This window comes from Opisthocomus hoazin, chromosome 3, assembly GCF_030867145.1.
Source record: "Opisthocomus hoazin isolate bOpiHoa1 chromosome 3, bOpiHoa1.hap1, whole genome shotgun sequence".
Taxonomy (NCBI): Eukaryota; Metazoa; Chordata; class Aves; order Opisthocomiformes; family Opisthocomidae; genus Opisthocomus; species Opisthocomus hoazin.
The window spans coordinates 5,004,776-5,029,328 of NC_134416.1; the positions used below are offsets into that span (position 1 = coordinate 5,004,776).

At 44.6% G+C, this 24,553-nt stretch overlaps 1 protein-coding gene across 4 annotated transcripts in view; it reads left to right on the forward strand.

Annotated features, from left to right (window-relative positions):
- The window catches only part of SLC45A4 (solute carrier family 45 member 4), an 89,681-nt gene that overhangs the window by 17,831 nt on the left and 47,297 nt on the right, over window positions 1-24,553 (forward strand). The window contains exon 1 of one of the 4 annotated variants that reach the window (XM_075415492.1): window positions 7,088-7,154. The exons of 2 other annotated variants lie outside the window; for them this stretch is intronic. The gene's annotated coding sequence lies outside the window, so the exon portion shown is untranslated. One more of the 4 variants, XM_075415490.1, reaches the window with a different exon arrangement.

A 24,553-nucleotide genomic window follows, 5' to 3' on the forward strand; every position in this document is an offset into this window, starting at 1 on the left:
GGATGGGGCCAAGCTCTTTTCAGTGGTGCCCAGTGACAGGACAAGGGGCAATGGGCACAAACTGAGGCACAGGAAGTTCCGTCTGAACATGAGGAAGAACTTCTTCCCTCTGAGGGTGACAGAGCACTGGAACAGGCTGCCCAGGGAGGTTGTGGATTCTCCTTCTCTGGAGATATTCAAGACCCGCCTGGACAAGGTCCTGTGCAGCCTGCTGTAGGTGACCCTGCTTCGGCAGGGGGGTTGGACTAGATGACCCACAGAGGTCCCTTCCAACCCCTACTATTCTGTGATTCTGTGATTCTGTGATTCTGTGACTTCCCCAAATCAAACACTCCTTGAAAATTGATGACTGGGGTGATATCAAGTTCTAGGAAAAGAGAAAAAAATGTCGAACACAACTGTTTCAATTCCAAATACTGTGAATTTGTTAGTTTTCACTGAAGTTTTAGGCAGGGGAAGTGATTAAAACAACCTTAAAAAACTCTCAGTATTTTGCTGGGGATTTTAATTTCCGCTCCAAACAACTTCGGACTTTGCAAATGCATTTTATTTTTCCCTCAAAGTTTAAAATTACTTTCATATGAAACACTTCAGGGTCTGCAGTTGTTTGGTTGTGTTTGGAAATCCAAGCAATTAGAATAAAAAGTATTCACCCAATTCATTTCAGTTTCGCGGTCACAACTACAACAAGAGTCTGCTCGGGGTTATTCTTGAAACTTGGGTTGCTTAAGTCATTTAAATAAATTTCTATTTCAGAAACAAAACGAGAGCCAACAATTTCACAATTAAAGGCTCGAGGGCTACAAAACTTGGCTTCGCCTAAGACTCTTAACATTGTTTTTATTATCTCAATCACTAGGCTCTTTACATACTAATTTTCCATCCCATTGCCAACCAATGCCACTCCAACCTGCTCTTCCATCACCCAGGTGAGCGTTACTCATGTTTTCAGGGGAACGTAAAAAACTCTGAACACACTCAGCACAACAGCGTCCATTTTTGCGACTGCTCGTGGACCTCTGCTAACACTGAGTCATAGCTGCAGAAGTCAGTAGCTTAGGTGTAGCTCCTTCTCGCTTGTTTCCTAGGATTCTCCAAAAATACAGACAACGCGGCTGGTGTTTTGCAGACGCAGTTTTCATGACGCAGAGCTAAACAATTTGCAATCCTGTCTATGCTGGGACCCGGGATATTGCAAACACCAGTGAGGTGTGTGACCGATTAGGCAAGGGGAGAGATGAGATAAATCGCAACACGTGGTTGTAACAGGCCTTAGCAGAGCAAAGAGTAAAGCGAGTCCTCCAGCAAGGCTACAGAGGCTTCAGGTCCCTCCTGGGAAATCAAAACAGACGTGCTCAGTAACACCTGCATGGTTTGAATCCAGCTGTAGCTAAAAGGCTGCAAAACAAGAAGGCAGGGTGAATGGGGATAAATGCTCAGTTAACTAGAGGTCATGTTTTAATGTCTACAGCTATAGACAAAGCATTTGTGTTGTGACCGGATAAAATACAGTATTTTATTCTGCGCTGGACTAGCCCAACTGGCTATCATCCATAAATTAATCCATGGAAGGTTGTGTTAGGAGAAAGCATTAAGGAACCAAGATCCCTCAGGTGAAACTTCAGTAAAGTTGGCTTTCCGGCAGGCTGCAGGAGCCTGTGCAGCCAGAAAAGTAACTGGTCTTTTCTCTGTGTTCACCAGTGTAAACTGGCAATAATTCTGGCCAGCTGTCACGAGGGTAAGGCTAATGTGAATGAAGTCACTTGAAAATCCTCTCCGACTTCAACAGCCTCCTGTACTTCAGGCTTTGCTGCAGGGGTTTGGTTCTCTGCAAATCCAATAGGATGAAAATATATCTGTTTTTCAATTTGGCTTTGAGTAAAAATAGGGAGACCAAAGTACAAATATTCCTGTGCAGCAGTGGAAACCTCATAAACATCATAGTCATGGTTTAATATGAGGCAGCTCAGGAGGAAAACTGACGGATCTCAGCTCATTGCCCAAGTGGAGAGAAACAGAAAGAGTAAATAGCATTAAAAAAAGAGGTTCTGGTCTCCATTGCAAAGGAAGAAGTGACTGGGCTGAACAAGCCCTGCAGTTCTCAAAGGCCGTCTAGCAGCATTTTAACTGCTCTTGGTGCTGAAGTGGGAACTGAAAGCCACTGCTCTTGAAGGCCTGTCAAGTCATCCCTTGTCAACCATAAACAGCACTGGAGCTTAATTCCTCGCAGTTTTATTGTGAAGATAATTACAGACCGCGTAAATTCAAGAGGCGGGTTAATTTTTGCAGCCGTTAACAACACTTTTTAGCTGTGCAAACCAGGAAAATAAAGATAGGGAACTCCCATTCTTCTTGAACTCATGATGAGACCTCACAAGTGGCAGCAGCAGCAAACACACCTTATGAATCTGTATTAGCACCTTGCCAACATACCTGCTATCAGTTCCAGTCTCCACCACGAGCCGTTTATTTTCCATACCATCCATTATTTCCATACCACCCGTAGCCAAATTGAATTCTGAAAGCCAAATGACACGAGCCAACTGGCTCCAGATGGGTAAACTCTGGGCACGAGACAGGGCAAAGGGCTGGGTCACGCTCTACACCTGCAGGTCCCGTCTGCAGGCGTTTGGCTTTCAGAACTCAAAGCCAGTTTTGGCTACCAGAGGCAACCTAAACCGACCAGAAAATCTGCCTGTCTGGGTCCCAGTCACAGACTTCCACCAGTATCCTGCTGTCCACGAGACCTTCTCAAGACTTGTCTGCGTCCGGATGAAATGTCTTTGGTTGGCTTGCTGCAGGTCTGCAGCCCTCGTCTGATAGGCAGGAACCAGAAGCATCCCAATGGCTTTTTGGCAGGGGGGAAGCGTCAGGGGACACAGACCGTTTTACACAGCCATTAAAGTTGCAGCTTCATGACAGCATATGTTGGGGGAGGGTGGGAAGAGGGATAAACAGCAGCTTCAAGCCCAAAGCACTGGTTTCCCATCAGATATCTCACCCTTTGTGAGAGATACCCTGGGGATAAGTCACAAGCCAAACATGTAAAAGTTGAGATTGATTTTTCATGTCCTGTTTACAAGTGTCTTGGTTGGGAGACCTCACCTGGGCTTCTGGGTGCTCAGATGTGCTTCAAGCCTAGCCTCAGGCTTCCCAAACCCATGGCCACTCCCCATTAGGAGACATCTCTAAGAGTTGGCTGCGTCAAACGTCATTAAGTCTGCAAGCAAGTCAAAACAATCCCGCGGGCTTTTGTCCATCCAGATGAAGAATTACCGTTTTTTTCAAGTCACAACTTTCAAAGGATTTAGGAGCAGCAGCAGTTTCATGAGGTTTGGATAATCGAGGAATCCCCGCGTTTCATATAAAGCAATTCACACTAGATCTGAACACTGGCAAACAGTCAGCTAAATCCATTATCACATGATAATGCTCAAATATTTCATTAATTCCTAAGCAGCTGTCCTCTGCTCCCTTACCCCTTTCATCCTACACACATTTCTTTAACTGTCTGAAGGAGGGGAGAGGGAGGATCAGACGCAGGCTCGTAAAATTCCTTCACCCGCTTTGCCCGCGGCAAGTTATTTCTCTTGGCATGTGAAATCATATTGGGGGTGTTGTTTGTTTGGCTTGGCTGGATGGTAAATTTTCATAACAATTTTATAAGCCAAGTACCTGTGAAACAGAGTAGAGAGAACTCACGGCAGCTTGTTGATGATCCTGCCGTCTGGTTAATTGATGTAGCTCATTAAATAGGGAAGACCCCTTGCTCCAATTTCCAACGCCAAGAGAGAGGGCAAGGCTTTTAAAGCAGGATATTGCTCTCCAGTGTTCAGAGGTCCCGTAGACATTTTTTTCAAAAGCCCTTGTCCAGACAAACCAGTGGAAGCAAGGACAAGTGAGGGATCAGCACCTTGGGGGTTTCTCCAGCTACATGACTCACAAAACGGAGACATGCATAACAAGCATCATAGGGAGATTTTAAGGCGACTTCTGGAGGCTTTCTTCAGGGAAAGCTCTCGCTGAAGTGCCTCAACTCGCTACACATTGCCAAGGGATGCACGAGGAACACGACTTGCAAACACCACCGTGCTGAGCAGGCACCCGCTAAAGGTAGACCCTTACAAACGCCTGGAAGGAGAGCACGTCTCCAACCACGGTTTAGGGGATTTTCTCCCAGTTCCACAAACAGCAGCTCCTCTCCCGGGCAAACACAGCACACGTCTGGACAGCCCATCAGTCTCCTGACTGACACTCATTTCTCCCCTGCCAAGAGTTGAGGATGCGTTTATTTATTATAGATTAAATATTTGGAGTTGAGTAAGAACCTCAGAGGGAAAAGGTTGGTCTTCTTCCTTGGGGTTTTTTTTTTTTCCCACTCCCTCACTCTCGTTATAAAAAATTGGACTTTTCTAAACTAAAATGTTTGTTTTATGGAAAATTACCCTTTCTGACTCTTGGTTCAGCTAAGGGCTGACAGTTAACAACTCTCAAGTGAAAATAACACGAGGAAATACAATGGAGAAATACCTGGACACGTCTGGACATGTCTGGACGTTGCTGGAACAGGTCTGAAATGTTGGGGCAAGATGAGAACCACGCTTCGCCACAACAGCAGGCAAGAAAAGGACAAAAAATAAAGGGGGGTTTTCAGCTATTTTAAAGCCAGGTGTCAAACTACCAGGCAGCCCAGGCTGCCGCAAATTTGTGGGTAACAAGAAGGACATTTTAGAAGTTGTAACTACGCCCACATCTTGAAATCCCTTCTCGGTATTTTCAGTTGTGTTATGGTCTCATGCAATTTCCACTAAGGTCACTTAAGTCTTTTCTCTTACCATGAGTCATTAGACTTTTCTACTACTATAAATATATTTTGTTTCTTTTATGGAATAAACTTCAACGTTTTCTTAAGCTATACTACACACATTCAGCTGTGATACAATGGACGTTGTTTTACTGTCAAGAGTAGGTGTTACACTGGGCTGTCATCAGTATGGTTGCTTTATCTTCACCATTTGACTAATCAAGAGAATTATTTTACATTTTTTTTCCAAAAAGCTAGCAATGTTGGTACGGTATTTATAAACAGCAGTAGTATGTCAAAAAAATGATCCTTCTTTGAATAGACTTCCAGCATCCTCACCAGACAACGGTTATTTAGTGAGTTGTGCACGACTGTGGTCATGCCCACTTTTCAGTTTTTGCTCTGAATTAGCCTAAAAATAAATACATATTGATAACAGCATTCTAGAATAAAAGATTAATGTCAGTTCTTCTGTTTCTTTAGAGCTTGCAGTGGCAGCATTTTTGTTCCACTCAAGATTCATATTGCTTTTTAATAGTGCGTAGACATGTATAGTTCTTCCATTTTGCCTTCTGTGGTTTTCCTTTTTCTTAAGTCTGGTATGCTTCGTGGTTTATTTATTCATGAGCTGCAGAGAAAGAAGTTTACAATAAAAAAATTGTTTTGGAATGTACACTTAATGGCGTGTCAAGAAACACAAAACAATTATGCAAAGTAACGTGCGTTTTTACATGCCACTCGCACACTACTTTATGGATCCTCAGTTTATGTAAGTACTGAAAATTAAGTATTACGCTACCCTGCTCAATGCAGTCAGCACAATTAAGGCTAAGAGATTTTGGTAATTTGGAATAAAAAACCACATGCCTGTGCTAAAAAAAAGTAGTCTTTCATGGCAAGTTCGCAGGGGGTGCAATGCAGCAAGACGATGGCTGCAATCAGGACTGAAGAGTTTTCATTTCCTGGGGGTCGCTGTGCGTTGTATATTGAGCGCTGTATATCGTAGACATGATGAGGAATGCAGACGTGATGATGAATGCGAATTCACAGAATCACAGAATCACAGAATGGTAGGGTTGGAAGGGACCTCTATGCGTCATCTAGTCCAATCCCCCTGCCAAAGCAGGGTCACCTACAGCAGGCTGCACAGGACCGCGTCCAGGTGGGTCTTGAATATCTCCAGAGAAGGAGAATCCACAACCTCCCTGGGCAGCCTGTTCCAGTGCTCCGTCACCCTCAGAGTGAAGAAGTTCTTCCTTATGTTCAGCTGGAACTTCCTCTGCTTCAGGTTGTGCCCATTGCGCCTTGTCCTGTCACTGGGCACCACTGAAAAGAGTCTGGCCCCATCCTCCTGACACCCACCCTTCAGATATTTATAAGCATTTATAAGGTCCCCTCTCAGCCTTCTCTTCTTCAGTCCAAACAAGCCCAGCTCCCTCAGCCTTTTCTCATAGCAGAGATGCTCCAGTCCCCTCATCATCCTCATAGCCCTCCGCTGGACTCTCTCCAGTAGTTCCTCATCTTTCTTGAAGTGGGGAGCCCAGAACTGGACACAGTACTGCAGATGGGGCCTCACTAGGGCAGAGCAGAGGGGGAGGAGAACCTCCCTTGACCCACTGGCCACACTCCTCCTAATGCACCCCAGGATCCCGTTAGCTGGACTCGTGGAGAGGAGGCTCGCAGCCTTCAGCGGGCTTAGAGCAGCAGAGACAAGGTGGGGAGGCAAGATGGCACCTCACGTCTGGCCACAGCTGAGGAAAAAAACGTTGGTTTTCCTCACGATGAAGAAAAATTTCGACAATTTGGGGCTGAAGTGGTAGCAGTATCTCAGGTAGCGAAGGGCGTCCGCTCCTGCGCTTTCCAAGTTGCTCGTTTGGAGCTGCACTTGCCACAACTTTTTTCCGGCCAGGGGAGAGCGGCTCTGCGCCATGTCGCCACCGAGCTCCCGTGCAAAACGCTCGCTGTGTCGGAGGGGAGGATCAGGTGACAGCCTCCAACCGCCTCCAGGTTGCTTCTCGGCGACTCAGCGGGCTCCCTTCCCGGCCAGGAACCCCCCGCCCCGGGCAGCGGGACCGGCCGCTGCACCTGACCCGCCAGCGGCTCCCCTCAGGTGCCGGCGCCGCCCGCGCCCCCCGCCCCTGGCGCGATGCCCCGTCGCCCCCGTAGCCCGCCCGCCCGTCGCCCTAGCAACGCCCCCCCTGCGTCCCCCCCTCTGGCCACGCCCCCTCGCTGCATATTCATGACCCCCGGCGCGGGGAGGGGGCGGAAGCGGAAGCGGGAGACGGTTTCCGAGGAGCCCGGTATAAAGCGGCCGCCGGTGCCCGGTGTCCTCCGCCGCGCTCGTGCCGCCGTGAGTGACCTGTCCCCTCCCTCCTCCTTCCCCTCCCCCCACCCTCCCCGGCACCGCCGCCTCCCCCGCCGCACGGAGCAGGTCCCGGGTGCAGGGGGAGACCCGGGGGCAGGTAAGGGGGTCGGCGGGCGGGGGGTCTCCCGGGGTGGCTGGGTCTCTGGGGGGGGGGGGGGCGGCTGAGCTGTGAGGGGTGCATGGAGGGGGCGGGGGTCGGAGGTAAGGAGCGGTTGGGGGGCTGTGGGCTGAGGGGCTGGGAGAGGCGAGGAGGGGCCGGTGCAGGTGGGGAAGGGTCTAGGGGCGAGGGAGAGGTGCAGGTGGGACTGAAGGTGAGGAAGGGGCTGAGGAGCTTTGGGAGGGAAAGAGATGGGGGACCGGAGAAGAGAAAATGGGAAGGGGCTGAGGAGCTTTGGGGGGGAAGGAGATGGGGGGGCAGAGAGGAGAAAATGGGAAGGGGCTGAGGAGCTTTGGGGGGGAAGGAGATGGGGGGCCAGAGAGGAGAAAATGGGAAAGGGCTGAGAAGCTTTGGGGGGGAGGAGATGGGGGGCCGGAGAGGAGAAAATGGGAAAGGGCTGAGGAGCTTTGGGGGGGAAGGAGATGGGGGACCGGAGAGGAGGGGAAAGTGCTGAGGAATGAATGGTGAGCTGAGTAAGGTGGGCTTGGAGAGGCTAGGTTGGGGTGTCTGGGGTAGTGAGTCCTAATGAGGTGAAGGTGGTGTGAGAAGTAGGTGGCTGAGTGCCCCTTTGGGTTTCTGTTGGGTGGTGAGTTTGCTGGAAGACCACTGGACAAAGGGACCAAAGATGGAAATTGGTGTAGTTTTTCAGACTAGTAAACTTCAGTAGCCTGCCATTTGAATAATTCCACACTTAATCTGTAACCTGATCTTAATGTTTTACCATAAAACAGTTGAGTCTCACCATGCCTGCCCTGATATGGTGGGGGAGTACTGGGGGAAGACATTACTTGGCACTTAACTCTTAAATCTCACATGAAAGCTGCAGTTTTCCTTGAGGTCATGTTATGAGTGATTTGCCACTCTAAGATGCCCTAATTTAGCGCCTTTAGCAGGTTCTGAAACTGTTTGACCTTGAAAAATACTCTCCCTGGGGGGGCAATTTTATATTGTAGTGATTGGCCTCCAGTGTTCTCTATGTATAGAGGAAAGGAGGGGAGGAAAAGATCTAGCCAAGGCTCTGACTTGGCACTGGGTGAATCAGTGTTGCTACAGCTTGGCTAGTGCAACGAATTACAAATGGAAAAGGATAGGGAAGATATTGCAGCATGTTGAATGTTGGACAGAGGAGGTGATTTCTCCTTCAGGAAAGGAGAGATGTTACGAGAAGTGAGCCTACAGCGTTGTAAGCGCAGAGCACAGACAGGTAACTGCAGCATTATGAGCATTCATCAGAAGAAATTGCACTGTTCCATTATGTATCTTTACTGCTCTGTAAAAACGGCTCCAGTATGACCTGCGTCATCTTCCACTGCCTTGATCACAGTGCTACTAAAATATTTAATGAAATATGGCTTGACCAGGCACTTGAGCTCAAAGAAAGAGCTGGTGAATGCTTTTTGTTTCCTCCTAGAAGTCAGGCTTTTTTGTAAATATCTGGCAGAAGTGGTTGCTGATGCGATTGCACTGACATAGTTTGTGTGTGCCTTCTTCCCCTACACCAGTACTGCAAAAGATAATGTCTTCCTCGCTTGGTTTGTTTAATGATTATACTGGATTGATGAAATATTCAACAGGCCTAATTTTTTCCCTTCATATATAAGGAAAGGGGCTTCAGATAAGAGATTTCAAGGTGTTGAGCTGACACTCAGGCTATAAATGCTTCCAGAAGTGTTTTTACTGTAAGTTTGAAAGCTTACACTACCTTAAGCTTCTAAAACTGCATCCAGTAGTCTCTGAGGCATCAAAAAACATCTAGGAGTTCCCATGTCTGTCAAAGGTAGTGGCAGCTGCTCTCTTGGAAGTGAGAGCTTCATTCCTGTATTAATGAGATTAAATTGGGTATTTAAGGGAGTTTTCATGACAAACTAACAATTTCAGTGATGTAATGGATGGGATCAGTGGAACAACTTCTATTTTAGTCAGCTGTTTGTAATATCAGAGGCCAGTTTACATGTGTTGGCTTGTGTCATGCTGAGTAAATGATAGCAGTTCTTGCACTGACTTATGTATGACCAAGGCATCTTCAGTAAAACTGAAAACGTATGGTTCTGTAGATAACTCTTGTGTAATGTGTGATAGCTCCTGTGGGAACCTGTTGCTTTCTGGGAGTTTGCGAAAGGAATGAGCAGTATGTGCTGACATGATCTTGTTTGGATGCTTAAGGGACTTCTTGCAATCAAAAGCAGTCCTCTCCCTCAAAGCTGAAGTGTGTCTTAGCAATTCAGTCTGGTTTAAATACACATGTATTGCCCTAAGCTGACAAGGGAGAGGGTGTCTTCTGCTGGAGGTGTCCTTGGTTAGTGGTGAGAAGGTGGTTGGAAGACTGACCTAGCTGGTGAACTTGCTGCTCGTTCTGTGTCATGTTACAACAAAATTCGTGAAGTGTGACTTTGTTCATGTGCCTTTTTGGTGGGGCAGCACCAGTGGAATGTTTACATGGCTTCCAGTGAAGCATGGTGTAATTGTGGCTGAAATAATACATGTACTGATAGGTCTAAGTGTGTGATCTACACTTAAAACTGAAGCGAATGTGTAGCCAATTTGAGGAGCTTTCTGAAGCAACTGCCTTTATTCTGCCATGTGGAAATACAGGCTCTGAGGAGCTTAGAGCAGGCTGAATTTGGACCCATCTCACAAGGCTGTGACCTCAGAGGTTAATTACCCTTAAACTCAGTGCAGTCCTGGATTCACTGACAGCTAGAAAGTTAGATCATGGTAATTGAATATTGCTCTGCTTGTGTGCTAAGGCTGGAATGTGTGGACTCTGCCTCTGTCCCTGTATAAACTTGTTTTAAGTGGATTATTTCTAAAAGCTATGAGAACACCAACATTGGATGGTACCTGCAGAGTATTTCACCAGTGAAACCGCATCTATTGTTCAAAAACCTTCTTGAAGTCAAATTGTGTTGCCAACTGAGTAGCTTGGAAAAGATGCTTAAGCTTTGAGAGGCATCTTAGAAATGTCTAGGTGGGAAGCTGATGGCTGACATGACCTACTAGCTGCTAGGTGATGCCTGCAGTTGTAAATACAGTTGCATGTAAGAGTTCTGCACTTTCAACAGACACCAGTTTGAGAGATAAACAGTTTCTTTACACAGTAACACTTGATCCTGCCCAGCTTAATCGGCAAACTCTGCCTGTGATGTGCTTCTGTTGTTCTTAGTTGAACACCTCATGACCTCAAGCTTCAATTCCCTGTCGCAGCTGAACCCAGGACACCAGTTTTGCCCACAGTATGTGGGCACCTCTACATGTGTTAGACAAAAGCAGTGAAATCTTTTCACATAGCTCACAGCAAGAAGCTACAGCTGGCTATTCTTTTTGAGCTTAAGGAGCAGTCTGTCCCTCTACTGTTACTCCTAACAGTAGAAGCCACCCTGAGATTGTTGCATCAAGTGGTCAAGCAGTGTGTGTTGAGCAACAGCGCACATGCAGTGGTGTCATACTTGAGATAAAACCAGGCTTTGCTTGCACTTCAAACTGACTGGGAGGTGATGGTGAGGGTAAAACCGTGCTGAGCAGAGGCAAAGCTACTTGAGTTCAAATGGGGCTTTCCAGCTGATCTGCCAGGAGAGCTGCTGTGGAAGTGATGGGGCTGTCATGTGGTGGAGGGGGAAGCTTTAGCAGCTTGCAGAGTAACTGGTAATGTGAAGAACTGTTTGTGCTGTATTAGTTTTGCAAGGGTCACTCCATTGCCGTTACCTGTAGTAGCTGCAGAATCCCGTGCTGTGACCTATTCCAGCTGTAGGCATCAGATTCATCAAAACTGTGCTGACAATGGCATAGCCTTGTGCAGTTGTTCCCATTAGAGAAGGTTTAACTTGTCTGGGAAGTATTCTGTTAGAGCTGCTGGTCCTTCAGCTTGCAGCACCTTGTCAGCCTTTCTAAACAGCTTCCATTCAACAGTGTGGTTTACTTGGAATAGACTGCAATGATTGTCACTTGGCTCAATACACCAGTGCTAAACTGATATGAGTGTTTGAAACAATGCTTTTCCTAAGCAGAGCATTACTCCTGCCTAGTGACTGCTTTAACGAGTCCAATAAATGTTCTAGCAGACCTGTGTATTTAAGTTGCCATACAGAAGCAGAAAATGCAAATGATTCTGGCAAATTCTGTTGCCAGAGAGTTGAAGCAGAATGCCCGCTGTCAGGATGAGTGATGCCATGAGTGCAGCTTGACAGATAGCTTGTGTTTCAGTTGGAGAGTCACCTTCCAGATGGGAGATCCTGGACAGCCCAGAAACCAAGCCTGTAAGCAGACACTGTCAAGCTGCACATCTATGGGCTGTGAACTAAAGGCTTCACGTGTTGTTGGTAAGCTGCTGCTGGTCAGGTGACTGTTTTAGTCAGCAGCTTATCAGTTACCCACATGTCTTGCCTTTGGGTCACAGCCCTACTCAGAGTAACCGCCCAAAACTTCCACTGGTAAAGGATATTATGTCCTCCAGTTGGGACTGAGGATCCCTTCAACCCTAGCACCAAATAGTTACAGCTGTCTGGAATAAACTGGTTATTCTGTATCATAGTTCACTCCTCTGAGTGGAATAAGATAGTCAGTGTGAGAAAGAGCTGAGTTCATACTATTAAATCTACATGTCTGGTATTGTTGCTGGAGACCGAATTTGCCTCAAGTTAAAAGCTGAACTTTAGGCACCTCAGCAGTGGATTCACAGCACTGCAGTGTCCGAGTCAGTGGTTTGTGTGCTGTGAAGTGCCATCTTAGGGAAACTGGCGCACAGTAGCTTCACTAAAGCCCCTTAGCGCTGGCATTTCCCAGGAGTGCTGTAAAGTCCCTTGGGCTGCAGCTGGCATACTGCTTTAGAACAACTCGGGAGAATCAGCCAGGTTTTCTCATCAAACTTGCTCTGGGCGAGTGACTCTGGCAAGCATCAGGATGCAAAGCTTCCACTGGGTAATGATTTGGTTTGTCTTAGGAGCTGCTTCTGACCTTGGTTTGGTGCTTACTGGTGCATAGTCTGTTCAAATGTGAATCTCAATATATAGGTGGTGGGAAGTTGGTCTCCACAACATAGGCAACTAAAAACTCTTCCCCAGCTCTAACCAGGTTTTAAGACTTGCTTTCCAGGACTCATCTATGAAGGATGTAGGCTATTAAACTAGTCTTTTTAGCTTTAGGACACCTGACTGGCTTGACGCCTCAGACTTGACTAGCAGTCTCTTTTGCAGTGTTATATGGAGATGGACTAGTCTGGGGGTCTGAGGTGCTCTGGGAGTGGGCTGAGACTTACTTTCCTTGCAAGACTAAAATTGTCAGTCATTAGCTGCTACTCATGTAATAAGGCATAAAAAGGTAGGAGGTAAACAAAACTTAGCCCTCAGGAATACACTGAAGATGCTTAGCAGTGTTTAAACAGTGGCAGGAAAGCGTTATCCCTGAATTGTTTTGTTAAACTATATCTGGGGTGGATTTTATCAGTGTTCTGGGGAGAGCAAGACTGGTGCTCTTAGCAGAGCAGAGAGAGAACCTAGTTTCCTCATCTTGTTTTAAATGAGAGCTCTAATGTTTTTTTAACTGAAATTAAAACCGGTGTTATGCTGACCCTGCATATTTTCTGTCCTCTGCTGGCTGGCCTAGACTACTCTGTATGCAGGATAGTTAATTTATTTTGGAGACTTGAAAGCAAGCCATTATCACCCTTCAGTGTCAGATAAATAAATGATCTAACTGGAGGCTGAACCCAAAGCACTCTTTTACAAAAGCACAACGGCATGTCATGCTAATATTCAAGGACAGAATGAAGAAGCTATGATCAGTCTTCCTGGACCACATCCAGAAACCAGTGGCTTAACCCAACAAGCAATGGCTACAGAACAGTCACATTTCTATGCCACTTAATTTCCTATCATCACTTAGATGTGGCAAACGGTCTTCCAGATCTCACTTAATCTGAGCGCTGTTTAACCTGCAACTTGCTGATCAATCATATGGCAGTACAAATAGGAGGAACAGGAACTGCTGTTACGGTAGTGTCAGTGCTGGATCTTTGCTTCCAGGCAACAAGAGCTTCAGGGTTTGTTTTTGTGGGGAGGGAGAAGGCACATATGCAGGGTGAAAATACTCCTCCCATTTTTACAAAGTGAATATCTGAGCAAGTACGCTGGCCTGTGCAGTCTGGCGCTGGGTACTCCCAGAGGAGTGATTTCACAGTCTGAACTATTGCTCCTTAGAGTAGTGTGGCTGGCCAGCTAACTCCCAAGAGTTCAAAAAATAACACAAGACAAATGCACAGCTTGCTTTAACGCTAACACATCTAGTGCATGTGTCCTGTTTGCTGTCTCAAATGTGTCTGGGGGAATCAGCTTGTGATGTAGGTTTGTTCTTGGCTCTTGTTCTGCTTCTGACTTCGGTGTAGAGAGGGAAAAGGCTTACACTTCCCAGAGCAGCAGTTATCCTGATTGTTTCCAACATTATAGCACTTCTGTGGCTCCAACTGCTGTTCACATTGGTTGTCACAGCCTAAAAGTCAAAACATTTAGCTCCTTCAATGGGCTGGACAGAGGAGGGACTTGCCAGTTATCTATACCCTTCGTGTTCCTACAGTTATTGCTGGCCTTGCAGTTGGAGCTTTTTCTGATGCTTTGCTTTCGAATCACCTTTCCAATTTGTCATCTTCCAGGTGTGGTCTGTTCAAAACTCTCAATATGCAGCTGTACAATAGTAGATCTTTCTAGTGCAGAAATGGCGTTGAACCAGATGAGATGTGTCCTCTTCCAGATGGTTGCTCTGGGATAGTTTGCATGGCAATTCAGGATGATGTCTGAACATAAGTCATTTGACCCTATAGTACTAGTGGAATCTCTAATATTCTATGTATGCATATGAGCTGGACTGGAATGCTAGATAAAAGTATATCTGCCATGGCCTTTCAGTTGTGTAGTAGCCCCCAGTTAAGCTGTGTATAAAAGGGTTTGGGTTCCCATCCAGTGAATCTTGTGCTAGCATTTTCCATAGATGCCTCTTCACCTAGTAGGCTTGATATAAAACTGTTAATAATTCTTTTACTAGTTAGGAACAGTAGGATATACTTGTGGGCAAGTGTTTGATGTGACTTAAGATAAAACCTTACTACATTGTCTCAGAGTGTTCTTGGCTTGTTTGTGGCTAGATCTAATTAGTATCACTTTGTCTTATGTAAAACCTAATGTCTCAGGGATGTTCAGTATAAACTTGACTCTGTACTCCTTGAACAGATTTCCTTTTATCTTCCTACTTCTGCACGAGTCACTTCATGGAAAACTATGCTTACACAAAAAAAACCCAGTGCTCAGTAACTGCATACTACTAAACATGTATGTTCATCAGACTGCAAACTTCCAGCTCGTCCCAGCAGCCCAACGCTGCATGTTCTTTCCCTGAGCTGCACTTAGCAGCTTTCTCTTCCTCATTAACTATGCTCCCAAATTAACACTCTTTCCAAGAGATTGGCTCCAGTTCTGTGTTAAGGCTAGTTACTGAATAACTGGTTGTAATGAATGCCTAAATTTATCATTGGTGTAATAATAGCTACACTGTTCCCTTAACTTCAGCCTCTTTCAGCAGCTTTTGGTCAACAGACTCACTGTCTCAGTGGCTCTGTAAGGACTCTGTGTAGGTATCTCTAAAGATCTCATTTGCAGGATGCTTCAATGAGCTTGACAGCCAGTTGCCTTAATTGTGGATCACAACCTCATTCTGCATACTGAACATTTAGTAGTTGATGTATCCCTGATGTCCTTCGCTGGTATTTGAAGCTTTAGGGCCTTTCTCACTGACAAAGCCATGAGCTGGTAAGTGACCCATGGTCAAACATCCACACTAGAGAAAGCTTAAGTCCCTACACAGCAATTGCTGTATTAAGATGGAATGTACACCATAGCTTACAAAAGACAAATTCTTTAAGTAGAGAATAAGACTTCAGCATTACCTGCAGAACTTGCTGCAGTCCAAATGATTTGGGGATCTTGCCTCTAGGAAATGGGATAAGAAAGCTGCTGCAGTTCTGTGCTTCAGGCATTCTCAGTAAAATTGTTTCGCACTTGAAAAAAATGAATGTAAACAGGTGTTGGTAACAGCTCCCCAAGCTTTAATACTAAGGGTATATTGTCTAATAAGGGCAGAGTCTAATGCTAACTTCTCAGAGAGAAGTTCTTCCTCATGTTCAGCTGGAACTTCCTATGCTTCAGGTTTTGCCCATTGCCCCTTGTCCTGTCACTGGGCACCACTGAAAAGAGTCTGGCCCCATCCTCCTGATGCCCACATTTCTTAGATTCCCCTCTCAACCTTCTTCAGGCTGAACAAGCCCAGCTCCCTCAGCCTTTCCTTGTAGGAGAGATGCTCCAGTCCCCTCATCATCCTTGTAGCCCTCCGCTGGACTCTCTCCAGTAGTTCCTCATCTTTCTTGAACTGGGGAGCCCAGAACTGGACAGAGTACTCCAGATGGGGCCTCACTAGGGCAGTGTAGAGGGGAAGGAGAACCTCCATCGACAACCTGCTGGCCACACTCTTCTGAATAAACCCAAGATACCATTGGCCTTCTTGGCCACCAGGGCACACTGGCTCATCCACCAGCACACCCAGGTCCCTCTCCGCAGAGCTGCTCTCCAGCAGGTCTGCCCTGAGCCTGTGCTGGTGCATGGGGTTGTTCCTCCCCAGATGCAGGACCCTGCCCTTGCCCTTGTTGAACTTCATCAGGTTCCTCTCTGCCCAACTTTCCAGCCTGTCCAGGTCTCGCTGAATGGCAGCACAGCCTGCCAGTGTATCCACCACTCCTCCCAGTTTGTGTTGTCAGCAAACTTGCTAAGGGTACGCTCTAACTCTTCATCCAGGTCACTGATGAAGGCACTGAATAAGACTGGGCCAAGTACTGACCCCTGGGGGACACCACTAGTTACCGGCCTCCAACTAGACTCAGTGCTGCTGATGACAACCCTCTGAGCTCTGTCATTCAGCCATTTCTCAATCCACCTCACCTATGACTCATCCAGCCCACACTTCCTGAGCTTCCCTAGGAGGATGTTATGGGAGACAGTGTTGAAAGCCTCGCTGAAGTTAAGTTAGATGACATCCATGGCTCTCCCCTCATCTCCCCAGCCAGTCATGCCATCATAGAAAGCTATCATATTGGTCAAACATGGTTTCCCCTTGGTGAATCCATGCTGACCACTCCTGATAACCTTCTTTTTCTCCACTTGCTTGATGATGACCTCTAGAATGAGTTGCTCCATCTTTCCTGGGATGGAGGTGAGGCTGACCGGCCTGTAGTTCCCTGGATCCTCCTTCTTGCCCTTTTGGAAGATAAGTTAACTACTTATGTTTACAGCATCTCCACCATGCAATATACTGGTTTTTTACATCTAAATTAGTGTGGTCAGGGTGGAAGTACTGCACAAATGAAAGCAACACTTGTTTATCTCCAGTAGGAGCATTCAGTTCACTAACAGTTGCATCTACCTATAACCTGAAAAATGAGTGGAAGCCTGCCAGTGACAAGTATTAAATGAAAATGGGTTCCTGATTTTTGCTTCAATGACTGTCTCCAGCATCCTTTCTGACTGTTACCTGGTGCTGTTACGCTAGTGTTGTTATAATGCTTCATTTTCTTGCTCACTGACATAGGGATTAAATAACTTCCTTCTTAACTGTCTGAGTAATAGTGATATCATTTCAAGTAATAAGCATACTGGCCAATTGTTGGCTTTTGCAGAAGAAATTTTTAAAATATTATGATAGACTGAGAGCAAACCAGGAAGCTAAGGCTGGAAACTTCTTGGCTTCATTGTATCTTAGCAAGCAAGAGCCCAGAACTTTTCCTTAATTTGTTAGCCTGTCAGGACAAACTGTAGCTCTAAGTTTTTTGGTGTGAGCAGCTAAGACTGAAGCTACAGATGTTGTCTGTTTGCATCTAAAAGGGTTTAGGCTTGTAATAATACTGTCACCCTTCCAACCTTGCAGGAAAGAGTGAAAATACAGAAGGCTTACATGACCAATGAGTACATCTCCGATTGTTGCTGTCCGGGCTCGTGGTTTAATGTTGGATCTGCATTCCCCAGACTTCTATGTAGAAAGTTAAGCACAGACTTAAACTGCAGGTTGTGCAGGGAAAACCTGAAAAGTCTGGGTGGGTTTTTTTCTCATCAGTTAGGTGCCCAGTTTCACTCATCCTGCATGGGAGGATGTATCCAAAGTGACAGACATGTATCCCTGTTCATGATCTTGTGGGATTTGGAGGATAGCTTTCAGTGTGTAACTGCCAACACTTCTGAAATTGACTTAATGACAGCAAATGGTAGTCACATGTGCTCCTTATGGTAGGAAGTGTTTAATAGAAAGCATGTGAGAAGACACATACATGTGTTCAGTTTATTTTCTGTACAGCAAAGAAATCTGGGACTGGGTTGCACATGATCCTACCCAGATGGCTGGATATGTTACCCCATGTGTGACCTAAAGTCAACTGGAGTCTCAATTGCACTTTTTTGCCAGTAGGAATTAACATTTCATACTGAACCTGGGAAACTTGTGTCTGTGCTAATTTCAGTTCCATGTTTTAATGGCTTAACACTTTATTTGCAGAGTTTTGCACTCTGTGGCAGTGAAGGTTTAAGCCTGGTTGAAGCTATTGTTACAGGACAAGTATTCTTTCACGGGGGGAAAATACAGGATGCAGTTGCACATTTCATATTCATCCTATTTCCCCAGACTTCATGTAGGGTGAGTGGTGAGCATGGGCAAGTTAAGTCCTCAAAGGAAGGTGAGCTATGAAAGTTTTCCTAGCCAAAACTTTTTTGGATTGCTGCAGTTAATGCAAACTGCAGCGTGTGTAAGCAGGAAGAACTTTACAGACACCAAATGAATTCTTTCCCTGTAGGATTTTTTCCTAGTAAATCAGTAACTTGTTGTCCCTTAACTGTCTGTGCCAATTAAATTAGTGTAAACTCACTGCAATTTGACTGAGAACTGGAATGCAAGTGAAGGACAGTAATGTATCACATCATGGCTGTTTTAATGTGGAATTGCAGCTTAGAAATTGAAGTATTCTTTGACTTAAAAGTAAAGGTTTAAAACAAAATGGAAGTGACTGTTTGAACTATGGTTTACTGTATGGTGATCTATACTTCTCCAGAAAAGTTCATGGGTCAAAAGTCTGCCCATTTATTTTGGAGAACTGTTTTTATAGAGGAAATACTTTGAACTTAGATATTTTGCTACTGGAAGAACAAAAACTGAAAGTTGTTGCAGGACAACAATTGCATTTCACTTCAGTGTGATAACAGATGTTGTGCCCCTGTTTTGTCTACTAAATCTTGACTGTTACACAAAGCAACATTAAGATATTTCAAGTCTGTTTGGGCTCTTAAAACCTAAAACATTTAAGTATGTTATGCTTAACTGCTCATTACTTTAATCAAATTGTATTCCTCCCAAAAATCTGGCAGGTGACTGTTCAAACAGTAAACACATTAGTTTATTGCATAAGCTGGTACTGTAATTGCAAAAGTAAGATGACTAAGCACAGTATTCTCAGTAAAGCTGTCAAAAGAAAATACAGCCTAGAAGGGCAAGCTGCTTTTTTGAATAAAATAAGTTTCAATGACCAAGAAATTTTTTGCCTTAAGGGCTTCCTCACTCTGACAAGTGACGAAAATGTAAAATGTCAAGTACTTCCATGTGCTGACCAGTAACTTGCATCAACTTCAACATCTTGTTAGTCAAATACTAAATGTATTTTCTTGTTCACAAGCTACAAGAACTGAATGGTTTTCTTTCTCAGCTTCCTGTGTTGCCGCTGAAGGCACACAACTACATGTGTAAATGTCTGTGCCTTTGGAACCTGGTAGTTAGGCAATGATGTGCAGTGTGTGTGCTGACAAGATGTAAGAACTGCGAGGAGCAACCTCAGCTTGTAGAGCCATGAGAAAGTTATCAATGAGTGCGGCAAGGAAGGAGTGAACCTGCTTTTTGTCTCATGATGGGTCATAACACTTCTGTTGCTTGATAGCATGTAAAGAATATGCTATAATCCTAGTTACAACTTTGGCCAATCATTACTTCTCTGATGGAGAGATCACTTTGTCCTTTCAAAAGCTTTTACATTTGAAACCTACTGCCAAGCCTTTGTTTAAATAAGTAGAATAATCTCCTGCCCTTCAGACTTGTAGTCATGTCTTCTGGCTCTTGTCCTTTACATTTTCTCCCCCAGCTTTTTCTGGTTGGGTTGGTCTGTTTACACACAGCATGCTCTGCTCACTGAAGTGTTCGGGTTGAATGTTGTTGTGCTTGAGGAATCATTAGTCATGCGAGGTGATCCTCACCTCCAGTATAACACTGAGACAAAAGTAAGAATATCTCTTTCAACAGGATTCTGACTTGGGTTCTGCTTCTCTGCTGTAATCCCCAGGTCTTCCTGAAAAGTGTGTAACTTCTTCTCTAGTTAACCTGTTAGCAGGAGCAGTGTTTCAATAAATACTTGCTGGGCTTCTTGGTTTTCTCAGACTGTCTTTTGCAGTCCTTGCAAAAGTCTGTTCAGTAAGCCTGCTCTCAGTGCACGAGCTGATGTTACTTCTGGACCAACACCAGGAAGCTCCTGAAACCCTACTTAGAAGTACTATTTTGGAGTCAGCTACTCTACAACAGCTTCCACAACTTCTGCTATGAAATCTTCTCTAAGACCATCTGAGTGTCCTACCTGCTTCTGTGATGGTTCCATTTAAGGTTGCTAGAGCCTTAATATAGGGATGCATGGCACCTACTACTGCTTATTAAGACCTGTGAAATCCTGCATAACTGCTAATTTATTAAAATGTTCATGTGTTTCAGAGTAGGATTTTTCCTGGAAAACTTCTTGAGTGACCAAATTCCAGTTGTCTGGAATTGTTTCTAAAAGTCTATAACTGAAACCAGAGAAGACCTATGACAAGCTGTCCAATGTGCCAAAGTGATTGCAATAGGGTTTTTAGAAATTCTAGGCAAAATTAACAGCACCACAGTCTGACCTGGATAACTCTGCCACTTGTTTAAAGCCTCATTTACTTGATATTTACTGTTTACCTGCTTTTAACAGCCATATATTTTAAGCAGGTGTTACACGTCATATACTTAGGACTAATATGTACATCACTGTATCAAGGTAACAACTTTTTGTCTGCTCTTCAAGGGCCGAGTACATGGTAAAGCTGTTCCTTAACCTGCGTGACAAGTCTGTTAATGCTAACAAGCTGTTACCTATAAATAGCTTGCAAACAGTAAGGGAACTAGCCCAAAGCAGCAAAATAAATCATGGCAAATGTGCTATCCCATATCAATCTTGTGTGATAAATGGATTTAGCTAGTTCTGGTGTTATAGAAGGAATCCTGTAAGTGTTAACTGTCTTCATGGCAACTGGGTTGGAAGCCAAGCCACTATCTTGTACCAGAATAAACTGGTAAGAGAAAGTATTCAGTTAAAAGAGCAGTTGTATAAAGATAGTCTGAAGACCTAAAACTCATCTGAAAAGATGAGATTAGGTAACATTAGGCAGTATTCATTCAAGTACTTGACTTTGGTTTTGCAGCTTCAATTCATCCTGTTGTAGGAATTATGACTGTCCTCCTGTTTTCCCTACTCGGATACAAGCCTGCAGTTTCCTCTGTACCACAGAAATAAAGCATCTCTCTGAAAGTTACCCCATCAAGAACCCCTAGCAGCTTCCATTAGGTGCATGTATGCTCTCATTATACTTTATCTGACCTCTGCATGTGATTAGTGATGTTGCAGTGGGCAGTTGTCATCTCCTGGAAGATGGACATAGAATTGTAGGATGCTTTGGGTTGGAAGGGACCTTTAGAGGTCATCTAGCCCAATGCCACTGCAGTGAGCAGGGACATCTTCAACTAGACCAGGTTGCTCAGAGCCCCCTCCAACCTGGCCTGGAATGTTTCCAGGGATGGGGCCTCCAGTACCTCTGTGGGTAACCTGTGCCAGTGTTTCATCACCCTAATGGTGGAAAATTTCTTCCTTATGTCTAGACTAAATCTACCCTCTCTTAGTTTAAAGTCATTACTCCTTGTCCTATCACTACAGGCCTTGCTAAAAAGATTGTCCCCATCTTTCCTATAGGCCCCCTTCAGGCACTGGAAGGCTGCAGTAAGGTCTAACATCAGGCAACAGAAAGCAGTGAAAGCTTAAGGCAGAGATGAATGCCATAGCTTATGGTATGATTGTTTTCAACAGCTTCTGTTGAACCCCAAAGAAGTTTAAACCAAAGCAAAGAGTAGAGGCTAAAAATCTTGTACCATTATTTCCTCTACTGTACAAGCAGAGCAGCAGAGGTGAAGCCAGGCTGAATGTGAGTGGAGCAACATGAAGAAGAATCAGTGGTGCAACTGCAAGCTTTAAGAAGCATAACAAAGGTGTGTGGATGACAGAAGATGAATGGAGAGCTGTTTAGCAGTCTGCGTGAAGCCCATGTTATTGCTATGTGTTACTACTCAAGAGTGGTCTAATAGTTTAGAGAAGGCTCCTGTTAAATTGTTGAAATGGGTAAGCAGATAGCATCAGTGCTTTAAAGGCAGCATTTGTTGATCAGCTCTCAATTTGGTCAGTTCTTCCTCAGATGTTCTGTGAATAGCCATAAAGCCCCCGAGATCAGAGGTCCCTTAATGTTAGGTGCATGTTAGACTAATTTTAAAGTCGTCTTTGAGCAAGACATTGCTGTTCCTGTTAATCCTTCAAATCAACACGCAACAAATTTAGCTTGCTACTCTTCAAGCTGTAGTTAGTATGCGTTTTAATAAATGTAAAGGAAATACTTGAAGTCTTCATCTGTGCTCACTGGACTAGTTCTGGGTTCCTGAATTCAAGTTGTAGCTGTTGTTTATGTTGAAAGTATACTCCTATAGACTACGGAGTCCCTTTTATTTTCCTTGCTCTGAAGATGGCTTAAGCTAACTGTTTGTGAAATTTGGTGTCTCTTAAAACAGTAAAGGCACAAAACCAAACCTGTTTTGTAGGTGTTCAGGTTGCTACTTCTTTCTGTATCTCCCAACTGAATTTCCCACTTGGCTTGTGACTTCAGGATCTATCCAGGGTAATAGAAGAAGAAAACTTACTGCTTGTTCTCTGACTCTAGTAAATGCACTTCTGAGTAGAAGATCTGATGCCTTTCTGAGGATTAGATGTCTAGTAGGATAACTCAGCTTTTGCACTAAAGTGTTGTGCTATTCCGTGTACTGAAATTCTGGTGTTTCCCTTGTTCTCCTGCTCTTCTTAATGCTGCTTTCAGTGCCTGCAAGTATTAAAGCAGCTCTACCTACCTACAGAAATACCTGTGATACTATCTGACCACAAACTCATTCTGCCTCTGAGAATGATCTGGAAAGGTACTCTAGCTGGTATGCAATCAGTTGTGCATAAACAACCACTATATCAGCTTTGTTTTCTAAACAATCAATCATGCTTGTATAGGCTGAACTGCTCACTACCGTATTTTTTATGCCAGCAACCCTCCATCTAGAAAATGACTCAAGTGCAATCACTTTGAATCTTGCAACTAAATTAATGCTGGCTATGATTTGTTGACTTTAAATACCCTCTTTATGCAAAGAAACTCTCCTACTAGAAAAAGTCTGCCTAGTCCAGTAGAAACTACTGCAACAGTATTTTGTCCCTATGAACAGTCGAGAAAAAGATGCTTTAGTGTGTGTAAGATTGAATCACTGAGGGTGTTTTAGGTAACTTAAGGCTGCACCTCTGATAGTAGCCTCCAACAGATAATGCCTGTGAGAGACTATATGCTTTTCAAACAGCATTTGCTGGGTTTTCTTTTGAGGGGAGATAATAGTTCATAAGGCCAACCAATCTTCAAGCTAGTTGAATGTAGGTTAGCATCTCTCCTGCCTGCATGGCCTGCTTGTGGTAGTGCTGGCTGGTAGTAGTTACAGTGCAGCTGAGGCAATAGTTCCGCTGATTCTTCTTAACCACTGTGCCCGGGAAGATGCCTCTGCAGGGATTTAAAGGGCACAAGATCTATGCTCTAGATCGTACAATAATGCTTACAGTTGTGTGGGTGAGATCTGCCCCCATCTCACAGTGCAGCTTTGTCCCTAAAGGATTCCTGAGGTCAAATGTAATGCTTCTCTGAAGGAGGACAGTTGTATATTTTGCAGCCTGCATACAGGAAGAGGTTGATGGACTGACGGAGCATGATCAAATTGTCTGAACGTCACAGGACGAAACCTAGACTGGGAGATGTTTACTTTCATTTTCACCTGCTGAAGGTGACTGGCTGTCAGAACTGCTGTGGTGATGGCACTGATACGACAGCAGACCATAAAAGCATGTCAGCTTCGGCACAGAGCTGCTGTGAGCCTCATCCCGTAGTGGTCCAGATGTGTGCTGTTAAAGTGGCATGGATGCTGGAGCTTGTGCATCCTGTAAGAGGAGAGTGGCTGACAGTCATACCCAAATTAGGCAAAAATACCAAATTGTGACAACCTTTTGCCCAGTGTTTCATAGTTCTACAAAATCACAAATGGAAGAGGTCTGTGTCCTCTAAATATTTTTCTGCTAGCAGGTCTTTATGTATTATGTCCAACTGCCAAGCACTTGTAGCCTCTTATTATTTTAGTGTGCGTGTCAGTAAATATCTTATCCTGCCAGTTCTAGCAGGGTTACAGCTTGGCAAAACACATTACTAAAATAGCATTTCTTCATAGTCCAAAATCAAAATATGTCCTGATCAGGCTGCTCTTAAATGTGGCCGCCAGCTTTCTACAGGGCTGCTTATAAACCAGCTGTCCATGTTACTTGCACTAAAATTTTCAAAAACAGATGGCTTGTAAATACACTGTTGGCCAAAGTGTCTGTTCCTTACCTGTGTGTGTTTCTTCTGGAAGGTGTAGCTCTTAAATGGTGTGTTTGACCTACTTTGCTTAAAGCACTGTTTGTGGAAGTTCTTACTGTCTTGTTCCTAAATGCTGTAGGTATGGTCTGAAATCAGTGTGGTGATGCAACTCTTCTAAGCAGATTTGTATTATCGGACAGACTGTATTCCTCTGGTATTCTTAAGATTTAATAATTTTAGGAATTATTGGTGTTAGAAGTTCCTTATTCTTTTTTTTTTCTCTTACACCTTACTTAAAATGTACAGGCTATGCATCACTGCTAGGTCAGTTTGAGTGTTTATTGAAGTAATTGAGAAACTAAATCAAATAGCTATACTTCATGGTAATGAACATAAACACATCT